Below are 11,913 nucleotides of genomic sequence, written 5' to 3'. Positions count from 1 at the left end.
TAATGTGAGGTGCACATGCAAGGATGAGGAGGACACTGGAAAGGGTACTCACCCTGCCAATCCTGGCGAGGTCATTCAGCTTTTTGCGGCATTGGACACCGCTCCTGGGGACCTCGCTGTTGGATGACACCTTGGTGGCGACATGCCTCCAGGCTCTCCGGTAGACGCGGGCCGGCGGCTTCCTGCCATTGTCCGGAAACAAAATATGGCTTCTCTTCTCCACAGCACCAACCAGCACCCTCAGATCAAGCTCTGAGAAGCGCTGCGCTCGTTCACGGGCCTTCTCCATGGTTTCAGGCGCTATTTGGGTCCAGCAGCAGTGTTCAGGCCTAGCTGCAGGGCTCCAGTGTGCAGGGCGTGGCAGCAGACCAAGTCGACCCTTCCCCCTTAAGAGCTGGCCGGTGCCAGGGTGTCTGCTGTCAATCAAGAAATGGCCGCACCTGCGCTGCGCCCGGCCTCGGCGCTCTCGCTCAGCACCTCCGGCTTAGCGCCTAAAGAGAGGCGTGCATCGCCAGTTTTAGCGCTCGAGCAAACTCTTAGGGCGAAGCTAATGAATATCGGAGAACTGGCCTCGAATTTGCGCCGGGTGCAAGCTTTAGCGGTCGCCCGACTTTACCGCCCCAAAAGTGGCTATAATGAATTTCTAGGCCTAAGAGTGTTAAAAAAACAAGCCTGAAGGCTTTGTGTCTTAATGCGAGGAGCATTCGTAATAAGGTGGCTGAATTAGCTGCGCAAATAGATGTAAATGGATATGATATAATTGGGATTACGGAGAGATGGCTCCAGGGTGACCAAGGCTGGGAATTCAACATCCAGGAGTATTCAATATTCAGGAAAGACAGGCAAAAAGGAAAAGGAGGTGGGGTAGCATTGCTAGTTAAAGAGGAGATTGACACAATAGTAAAGAAGGATATTAGCTCTGATGATGTAGAATCTGTATGGGTAGAGCTGAGAAATACCAAGGGGCAGAAAACGTTAGTGGGAGTTGTATACAGACACCCAAACAGTAATGCTGAGTATGGGGTTGCCATTAAACGGGAAATTAGAGACGCGTGCAATAAGGGCACAGCAGTTATCATGGGTGACTTTAATCTACATATAGATTGGGCTAATCAAATTAGTAACAATACTGTGGAGGAGGAATTCCTGGAGTGTATACGGGATGGTTTCCTGGACCAATATGTCGAGGAACCAACCAGAGATCAGGCCATCTTAGACTGGGTATTATGTAATGAGAAAGGATTAATTAGCAATCTTGTTGTGCGAGGCCCCTTGGGGTGAAGCGATCATAATATGATAGAATTCTTCATTAAGATGGAGCGTGAAGTATTTGACTCAGAGACTAGGGTCCTGAATTTAAATAAAGGAAACTACGATGGTATGAGATGCGAGTTGGCTAGGATGGATTGGGGAACGTTACTTAAAGGTGTGACGGTGGATAGGCAATGGCAAACATTTAAAGATCGCATGGATGAACTATACAATTTATTCATCCCTGTTTGGCATAAAAATAAAACAAAGAAGGTGACTCAACCATGGCTAACAAGGGAAATTAGGGATAGCATAAGATCCAAGGAGAGGACATATAAATTGGCCAGAAAAAGCAGCAAATCTGAGGATTGGGAGCAGTTTAGGATTCAGCAAAGGAGGACAAAGGGATTAATTCAGAGGGGGAAAATAGAGTATGAGAATAAGCTTGCAGGGAACATAAAACCTGACTGTAAAAGCTTCTATAGATATGTGAAGAGAAAAAGATTGGTGAAGTCAAGCGTAGGTCCCTTGCAGGCAGAATCAGGGGAATTTATAATGGGGAACAAAGAAATGGCTGACCAATTAAATACATACTTTGGTTCTGTCTTCACAAAGGAGGACACAAATAACCTCCCAGAGATGTCGGGGAACATAGGGTCTAATGAGAGGGAGGAACTGAATGAAATCAGTATTTGTAGGGAAATGGTGTTAGGGAAATTGACGGGGTTGAAGGCCGATAAATCCCCAGGGCCTGATAATCTACATCCTAGGGTACTTAAGGAAGTGGCCCTAGAAATAGTAGATGCATTGCTGGTCATCTTCCAAAATTCTATAGACTCTGGAACAGTTCCCATGGATTGGAGGGTAGCTAATGTAACCCCACTATTCAAAAAAGGTGGTAGAGAGAAAACGGGCAATTATACACCGGTAAGCCTGACATCGGTAGTGGGGAAAATGCTAGAGTCCATTATAAAAGGTGTAATAGCAGAGCACTTGGAAAACAGTGACGGGATCGGACAAAGTGAATTATGGATTTACAAAAGGTAAATTGTGCTTGACTAATCTACTGGAATTTTTTGAGGATGTAACTGGTAGAATAGATAAGGGAGAACCAGTGGATGTGGTGTATTTGGACTTTCAGAAGGCTTTCGATAAGGTCCCGCATAAGAGATTAGCGTGTAAAGTTAAAGCACATGGGATTGGGGGTAAGGTACTGACTTGGATAGAGAACTGGTTGGCAGACAGGAAGCAAAGAGTTGGAATAAACGGGTCTTTTTCTGAGTGGCAGGCAGTGACTAGTGGGGTACCGCAGGGATTGGTGCTAGGACCCCAGCTATTCACAATATATATTAATGATCTAGACGAGGGAACTAGGTGTAATATCTCCAAGTTTGCAGATGACACAAAGCTGGGTGGGCATGTGTGCTGTGAGGAGGATGCCGAGAAACCCCAGTATGATTTGGACAGGTTGGGTGATTGGGCAGATGCATGGCAGATGCAGTATAACCAGTCACTGAAGGTAAGCATGCAGGTGCAGCAGGCGGTTAAGAAGGCAAATGGTATGTTGGCCTTCATAGTGAGAGGATTCGAGTACAGGAGCAAGGATGTCTTGCTGCAGTTGTACAGGGCCTTGGTGAGACCACACCTTGAGTGCAGTTTTGTTCGTCTTATCTGAGGAAGGATGTCCTTGCCATGGAGGGAGTGCAGCGAAGATTCACCAGACTGATACCTGGGATGTCAGGAAAGACGTATGAGGAGAGATTGAGTCGATTGGGCTTATATTCGCTGGAGTTTAGAAGAATGAGAGGAGATCTCATTGAAACTTATAAAATTCTAACAGGACTAGACAGACCAGATACAGGAAGGATGTTCTCGATGGCGGGGGAGTCCAGAACCAGGGGTCACAGTCTAAAGATAAGGGTAAGCCATTTAGGACAGAGATGAGGAGGAATTTCTTCACCCAGAGAGTGGTGAACCTGTGGAATTCTCTACCATAAAAGGCAGTTGAGGCCAATTCATTAAATATATTCAAGAAGGAGTTGGATATATTTCTTAAGGCTAAAGGGATCAAGGGATACGGGGAGAAAGCAGGGACAGGGTACTGAATTTGGATGATCAGCCATGATCTCATTAAATGGCGGAGCAGGCTCGAGGGGCCGAATGGCCTACTCCTGCTCCTAGCTTCTATGTTTCTATTACATTCAGAGGGCGCTTAATTGGGATCAGTATCGCCTGTTGTTTGGCGCTATGGGTGTCATTTGGTTACCAAAATGGCGTCTTACGTGCATGCGCACACTTCTGCTGCAAATCGCGCCGGACACCACATTGGTGAAGGCATTAGCAAGCCCTCAGCTAACGTCTGCCGGCAGTATGCAGAGTAGGCAGATCATGACGTCTGATGTCAATCAGCGGGAATGCTGATTTGACGCCAGCGGTGCCATTTTGGAGCTCAACACTCCAGCCAACGCCCTCTCTTAACCTTGCACTGTTGAACACATTTTAAGCAGCAGGAAGCACCCCCCACCAGTGCTACTTAAAGGGATCTTCAACTACTTACAGGTTAGTTGCTGGTTGATTTCCTCTGGCTGATGCTACGATTCTACACGTGTTTGGTGCTTTTCATAGTTCTTTCAAATTGCAAAAGGCTACAGGGAGTGGTGTAGCAGGTGCTGAAGGACTTTTTCCTGACTTTAAGGCTTCTGCACAAACCAGTTGCTGCCAGACGTGGGTGCATTAGTAAGCATTCCCCTTGGAATAGAGCGTGACTGGGAGAATGAGCAGAGGGCACGCAGAGGAGGATAAGCAGCTAGAAGAGGGAGGAGGAGGGGGCCATATCCGCCCAGGGTGTTCAGGGAGTAATTTTAAGAACATAAGAACATAAAAAATAGGAGCAGGAGTAGGCCATACGGCCCCTCGGGCCTGCTCCGCCATTCAATAGGATCATGGCTGATCTGAATCTAGACTCACGTCCACTTCCCTGCCCTCTCCCCGTAACCCCTAATTCCCTTATCTGCTAGGAAAATGTCTATCTCCATTTTAAATTTATTTAATGTTGCAGCTTCCACAGCTCTCTGGGGTAGCAAATTCCATAGATTTACTACCCTCTGAGTGAAGAAGTTTCTCCTCATCTCAGTTTTGAAAGGGCAGCCCCTTATTCTAAGATTATGCCCCCTAGTTCTAGTCTCACCCATCAGTGGAAACATCCTCACCGCATCCACCCGATCAAGCCCCCTCACAATCTTATATGTTTCGATAAGGTCGCCTCTCATTCTTCTGAACTCCAATGAGTAGAGTCCCAACTTACTCAACCTTTCCTCATACGTCAACCCCCTCATCTCTGGAATCAACTGAGTGAACCTTCTCTGAACCGCCTCGAGAGCAAGTATATCTTTTCTTAAATATGGAAACCAAAACTGCACGCAGTATTCCAGGTGTGGCCTCACCAATACCCTGTATAACTGCAGCAAGACTTCCCTGTTTTTATACTCCATCCCCCTTGCAATAAAAGCCAAGATTCCATTGGCCTTCCTGATCACCTGCTGCACCTGCATACTAACTTTTTGTTTTTCATGCACCAGGACCCCCAGATCCCTTTGTACTGTAGCACTTTGCAGTTTCTCTCCATTTAGATAATAACTGCTCTTTGATTTTTTTCTGCCAGAGTGCATAACCTCACACTTTCCAACATTATATTGCATCTGCCAAATCTCTGCCCACTCACTTAGCCTGTCTATGTCCTTTTGCAGGTTTTTTATGTCCTCCTCACTCACTGCTTTCCCTCCCATCTTTGTATCGTCAGCAAACTTGGATATGTTGCACTTGGTCCCTTCCTCCAAATCGTTAATATAGATTGTAAAGAGTTGGGGTCCCAGCACTGACCCCTGCGGAACACCACTAGTTACTGATTGCCAGCCCGAGAACGAACCATTTATCCCAACTCTTTGTTTTCTGTTAGATAGCCAATCTTCCACCCATGCCAGTATATTACCCCCAATCCCGTGATTTTTTATCTTGATCAGTAATCTTTTGTGTGGAACCTTGTCAAATGCCTTTTGGAAGTCCAAATACACTACATCCACTGGTTCTCCTTTATCCACCCTGTATGTTACATCCTCAAAGAATTCGTGCAAATTTGTCAAACATGACTTCCCCTTCGTAAAACCATGCTGACTCTGTCCTATTAAATTATGTTTATCCAAATGCTCTGTTACTGTTTCCTTAATAATGGACTCCAACATTTTGCCAACCACAGATGTTAGGCTAACTGGTCTATAGTTTCCAGCTTTTTGTCTACTTCCCTTCTTAAATAAGGGTGTTACATTAGCAGTTTTCCAATCTGCCGGGACCTTACCTGAGCCGCAGCGAGGAACAATGTGTGAGACGTCTAAGCTTCAGTAAGGATGTCCTCACTGAAATCTGCCACCTGCTGCAGCCACAACTGCAACCACATAGCAGGGCAAGGACCGCATTGCCAGTGGCTGTGAAGGTGACCGCGACGATGAACTTTAATGTGTCAGGATCCTTCCAGGCTGGAGCTGGAGATATTTGTAACATCTCCCAGTTTGCCATCCATTGTTGCAGAAGAAAGGTCACTGAGGCTCTCTATTCAAAGAGAGCTGACTACATTTCATTCTCTCTTGGCAGAGACCAGCTGGCGGAGCGAGCACGTGGCTTTGCTATGATTGAAAGCAGGTTGCCATTGACTGCCGTACATCGCTTTGCGGGCACTGCATGTCAATTCTGCCCTATACCGGAACCAAAAGGCATTTCACTCCCTCAAGGTTCAGCTGGTGTGCGAATCATGCAGGTCAATGCCCACTTATTCTGCCAGCAGTATTGATGCCTTCATTCTGCGGCAGTCCGCTGTGCCATCTGCATTTGAGCCACCATGGTAAACTAAAGGGTGGCTACTGGGCAACAAGGGCTATCCGCCAATGACATGGATCATGACTCCGGTGCACAACCCACGCACACTTGCACAGCATGCATAGAATAAAAGCCATGCTGCCACACGAAATGTGATAGAACAGTCCACTGGCGTGCTGAAACAATGCTTCTGCTGCCTGGACCGCTCTGGAGGAGCCCTGCAGTACTCGGCAGAGCAGGTGTCAAGATTCATGGTGGTTCGCTGCATGCTGCACAACCTCGCAATCATGAGGGCACAGCCCTTGCCACCAGCTATACGGCAAACAGCTGAGGAGCAGGAGGATGAGGAAGAGGAAGAAGAGGAAGAGGAAGGGAGGAGGCAACCTAGACAGTCCCTTTCTGCCCGGGCTGTCTGTGAAGGATGAATTTGAGTATGATACCAGTAACCGTAACCCCAATTCCCCATTCACCAACAGTCCCATGCCTTACCCTCCCTCTGTCACTGCCCCTCACAGCGTCCGCTTGGCCACAATGCAAAAATATAAGACACCGCAAAATAAAGGGGGCGAAATTGGGTGCCTTTGCACCTCCCGTTAACACCCCCGGGGGGCGCTAACAGGGCGCAAATGGCTTTACAACTGGGCGCGATGCTGACATCGACTCCTGCCATATTTGTCAGGAGTGTTGCGCCCCGATCTCCTTTGCCCAGAGATCATGACATCATCGCTGTGCGCATCGCCCCGGTAGCACCTCGGACCCAAAATTGACTTCCGCCCCCTGCAGCAGCGCTGGTCAAAAACACCGACAGCTGCAGGAGGTGTGCATCAGGCGGATGGCCGCTTCGGGGGCGATGATTAAAGGCGAGGTGGCTGAGGTACGTAAAAAAAAAAACTTACCTTTCTTGTTCCAGTTTTTTTCGCGGGTTCCTGCCCGCGATCGATCAGCCCGGCAATCTGCTTGAGCACCAGGCTGATCGCGCGGGATCGCGGCTGCCTTGGTGATCCAGGTAGGTACTTTTCATATTGCAGAGCCTGCAGCGATGGCCCTTCCCTTTAAGGGAGGGAAGGAGCCTTTGAACGCGGCAGCACTGCCCGGCCCAGTGTGAAGCGCTGCTGAAGTCTCCACCCCACCTGGCGCCCATTGCACTCCAAGAAGGAAGTAGAGTGCTTGATCTAGCACCCCACTTCCTTCTTGGAGCACAAACGGCAAATTTTTCAAAAGTTTGACATTGTTAGCACCTAGCACTAACTTTTCAAACTTTTAAAAATTAGCACCCCAAATGGAGCAATAGTGAATTTCTCCCCCAAACATTCCAAAACAAATTTATAGATCAAATCATAAACTAATCACCTTTCTGCATTCCCTTAGTGCCTGTCTTTGGGGTCCCTTTGCCTGTCCTGGTGCTCCTACGCAGTGCTACCCAGTGGCTGCAGCATGGCTGGTGGAAGGCTGCTGACTTTCAGTGGGGGACTCTGCAAATGGCCTTGGAGGACAACCTCGTGCAGCTCTGGGCCTAGAAGGCCCGTCTGCAGCCTGCACCATCTCGGCATAGGCGGCAGCAGTCTGGGCTGGCTGACTGACAGGCAACAACAAGGGCGCTGGCAGAGTGGCAGTGGCGGGGAGGATGAATGCTGTCTTCCTGAGAAAGGACAGCAGGTTCGTGCTCCACGGAGCCACTGCCACTCCCCTGGGGCGGCGTCTCAGCAACCCTAGTAATCAGCTGGAGGACAGATTGCTTGACTGCTGTGACACCCTTTGAACACTGTATGGCAGCAGTCTAAGCTTGTATGGCAGCAAGCTGACCATGGGTGACAGCAGCCTGGGCTTCCACTGCAGCCCTCAGATGTTGGATGGCTGCTGCTTGTGCTTCAATGCAAGCTGAGACATTGGCCATCAGACGCTGCATCATGGTTGGGTTCACAAGTGCGCTAATGGAGTTGGCCACCACTTCCAAGCTGGAAAGGATGGGCTCCAAGCTCTGCGCAAAGCCCTGTGCCAAGTTGGTACTGGACTCCTTCATGCTCCTTGACATTGCACGCAGGCTTTCTGGCAGGCTTCCCAATGTACCAAGCATTTCAATGTGCATACACATCAACCTTCTCATGTAGCCTGCCCCATTGAAGTCCTCATCTGAGTCCTCTGCAGCAGAACTTGTGCGTGACCTCGCCCTCCGGCGAGCTGGCACCTGTGCTCTCCTTGCCCCCATCTTGCGGATGCGACGTTAAACCAAGGCCCCGTCTGCTCTCTGAGGTGAGCGTAAAAGATCCCACGGCACTATTTCAAAGAAGAGCAGGGGAATTATCCTCGGCTCCTGGCCAATATTTATCCCTCAATCAACATCTCAGAAACAGATTATCTGGTCATTATCACATTGCTGTTTTGGGAGCTTGCTGTGTGCAATTTGGCTGCTGAGTTTCCTACATTACAGCAGTGACTACACTTCAAAATTACTTAATTAGTTGTAAAGCGCTTTGGGATGTCCTGAGGTCATGAAAGGTGCTATATAAATGCAAGTCTTTCTTTCCTTATGCTCCGGATGCAGCCCACTTGTGCCTGGCATCTCACCACGTGCAGATCCCGCCTCTATGCTATCCACTAAATTACGCACAGTGTCAGTATCTGAGCTGGTGGCTGCGAGTGTGAAATCAAGTGATGGTGTGTCTTCATCATTACTGTCTTCTTGCTGCCTGGCCAGGTTGTACTTCTTGGGTATCAGAAAGGAGAAAAACACAAGGGTAAGGTTGTGGTGAGCAGAGGGGGGTGGAAAGTAAGAGATGCATGCTGACACCATCTGCAGCTTGTAAATCAGAAGAGATTATGGAATGAGGGGAAAGTGGGATGTGAGAAGGAGGATTAGGTATGATGGTTTCAGTCCCAGTCAGCAATGGCCATTCCAATTATGGCCAGCACCGTCTCCTCCATGGGGGTCAGGTAATGCAGGCACACCTGCCCCCCACCGGTTAGGTTCTGCTGGCACCAGTTATGAGCCACCTTGTCCTTCAAGGGAAATGGAAATGTGTCAGTGAGTGTGGTGCAATGTGTTTAGGTGATATGCCTGTCGTGGTTGAACAGCTGACAGTGTGTGCAAGCTGTGAGATGTAGGTGTGGGGCTTCCAGCAGTCTTCAGTGTGTGAGGGTGAGGTGAAGCATATGAATGTTAGGTATGAGTCCTGATTGATAGAGATTGTTGGTGTGAGTGATGGGGGTGTGGTGAATTGAGCAGTGGCTGAGGCTAGTGGTGCAGTTGGTAGGAAATGGCATTTGAAGATGCATTCAGTGACCTTGACCACTCATGTGAGGTCATTGAACTTCTTGCGGCACTGCATGAAGGTTCTCGGGGCTTGACTCCTGGCATTGACCTTCACGGCTATCTGCTCCCACTGCCTTTTGAGCGTGTGTCTGGAGGGTCTCCAGGCCCCCTGCAGAAACAGGACATCTCTCCTACTTTCCACCAGTGCAGCGTCTGAAAACCTTGGAGCCTGCTCTCTCCCATCTTGCACCATTTTTAACTGTTTCCCAGGTCAGATTCACTTCCTTAATGATTGCCAGCACCTGCTCCAGCCACAATGCACCTCCCCATTAAGAGGTGCAGGCTAGCTTCCAGCAGTGCAGGCTCGCTTCAACTGGTGCTAGCAAGTTACGATTTTGGGCCCCCTGCTGATGAATGCAGCCAATAAACAGCGCGGTTAGCGCTGGCTGCACGCTGAAATCATTATAATGAGCAGGCAGCGTGAAGTTGGCAAGCTGCCTGCATTGCAATCAACGGGCGCGGGTTAATCGCGCATCGCGATCCTCCCGCCTGTTTTCGGGGGCTATCCAATTTAGCCCTCAGAGAGTTGCTACAGAACAAGAGCCTGAATGCTCCATAGAGAATTTGATCATCTCTGTTTGTACTTATCTCCATAACTTTCAAGCTTTTCCATAACCAGATATCTATCCAGTTATTTTGTAAAGCCGTTAATCATTATAGCATTTACTGCTGCGGGGGTGAAGGGGGTGGGGAAAGAGTCCATTCCACATATTTACTACTCTGTGGGGGAGAAAAAATTCTGCTAATCTCTAGTCTCAGTAGAGTTCTGTTAATTTTACATTTATTTCCTCTAGACCTGTGACCAGAGTTTGTTAAGTACTTTGCTTCCGTCAACTTTACCCTTACCTTTCATTTTAAAGACCGAGATCGTGACTCCTCTCAATCCAATTTTTGCAAAGGAAGTCAGCACAATTATTAGGATAAGCTGATAGATCTTAGATCCCGAATTTAAATGGTGGGATACTAACGTTCATACACTTATCGCAACCTGTTTAAAATAACCTCTGCTAGAATATCAGAGAAACGAATTTCAGACAAACACTTCAAGCGTTTATATACTAATACCTTGCAGTGTAATTTCAAGGCCTGAGGGGTAGAAAATGGACCTTGTTGAGCCCATTTTATAGGTGTAAAACAGGCACATCGAGGGCCAATTTTGGAGACCAATGTCCTGCAACTCAAGGGCGCCTGAAAGAGGTCTGACCTGATATTGCATCGGACCATTTTTCAGGTGTCCCTGGCGGCCCCCTAAAACAGGCACCTTATGTATGTAAATGAGGGGAACTAATGTCTGCTTTAGGCCAACTTGTGGAAATTGGATTGCAACGAGTGGAGCAGGCGGATTCTTCAGCAGCCACCAACAAAGGTTCACTTGTTTTTAAATAGAATTTTTTTTTTTTAAACATTGCTGTGGTGCCAGGTGGAGCAGGAGGTCTCCCGCCGATCCCAAAGTACTCGCAATTGGCCCCACCTCTATTGTTGCTCCACCCCACCGGGTGCTACCTTTGGGCCGCTGCCAGCAAGGCAAGCGACCCGACGTTCATCTATTTAAAATGGGCAAGCTGCCTGGTGGAGGCACAACAGGCAGCTCATCCAAATATTGCAATTGAGGTCACAGGCCAAATTTCGGACCGAGCTAAGGTCCCCCCGATTCAGGAACGCGCTGGTTATGTGCTCGAAAACAGGCCTAGCGTTGTGAGCCTAGCAATCATTCTCCTCAGAAATCTTTTTTTATGCCCTTCGAAGCTAGTGTAATCAAGGCTGAAAATTATATTTCTATTGTGGTCGTACCAACATATAATAAAGAATAAACTACTTCTAACTTGTATTCAAAAGATTAGATTGTGGCGGTACCACCGGTTGTCCCTTACATTGAGATACATAATTCCCTTTAACTTACCTTTAAATGTATCTGTTACTGCACTCAGGCTTCATTCCTGTACTCTGCGTGGTGACATCATGACGTCAGAGCTTGGAACCTGCTGGCAGTTGAGCTCGGAACCTGCTGGCAGTTGAGCTCGGAACCTGCTAGCAGTTGAGCTCGGAAACTTCTAGTCAGTCCTCGTGGCGTCCCCGCTGGAGAAAGACCTACACCACGGTGCTCCTACAGTCAGCCATCTTACCTGCTACCTTACCTGTTGTATTTAACCTGTTCCTGTAAATAAACAACTTATTTATAGTTCGTCGAAGTCGAACTCGATTATTTAGTGGCGATGCACACAAATCGCTACAAGATATGATTTCTTTTTGGACTTGATTCATTTAGTTGGCAACAGCCTGCATTTCCTGAACATGGTCAGTGAATGGCAAATAATCAGGCCCAAATCTTTTTCCTTTCTATCTTTATCAGTAATAGAAATGTGGACACGTTTAATGCCTCATGGGTCGTGGCCACATTAAAGGGATTGGTGCCAAGGACTACTCAATTTAGTCTGAATCCAAAGATCCCGTACAGGTAATGATTTTCAGATATTGTGAAGAAAAGT

At 47.9% G+C, this 11,913-nt stretch overlaps 1 long non-coding RNA gene across 1 annotated transcript; it reads left to right on the top strand.

The window, feature by feature from the left end:
• Window positions 1-6,750: 6,750 nt before the first annotated feature.
• On the top strand, window positions 6,751-11,609 carry LOC147111097 (uncharacterized). The gene is made up of 2 exons (XR_015080113.1): window positions 6,751-6,991; window positions 11,356-11,609. It is a non-coding gene; the product is annotated as an uncharacterized LOC147111097 (long non-coding RNA).
• The last annotated feature ends 304 nt before the right edge of the window (window positions 11,610-11,913 follow it).

The sequence above is a fragment of the Somniosus microcephalus genome, chromosome 11 (genome assembly GCF_052327205.1).
Source record: "Somniosus microcephalus isolate GS21.2 chromosome 11, FLI_Smic_1.0, whole genome shotgun sequence".
Lineage (NCBI taxonomy): Eukaryota > Metazoa > Chordata > Chondrichthyes > Squaliformes > Somniosidae > Somniosus > Somniosus microcephalus.
Note: the sequence above shows the minus strand (reverse complement) of the source record. Positions and strands in the feature narration are given on the sequence as shown.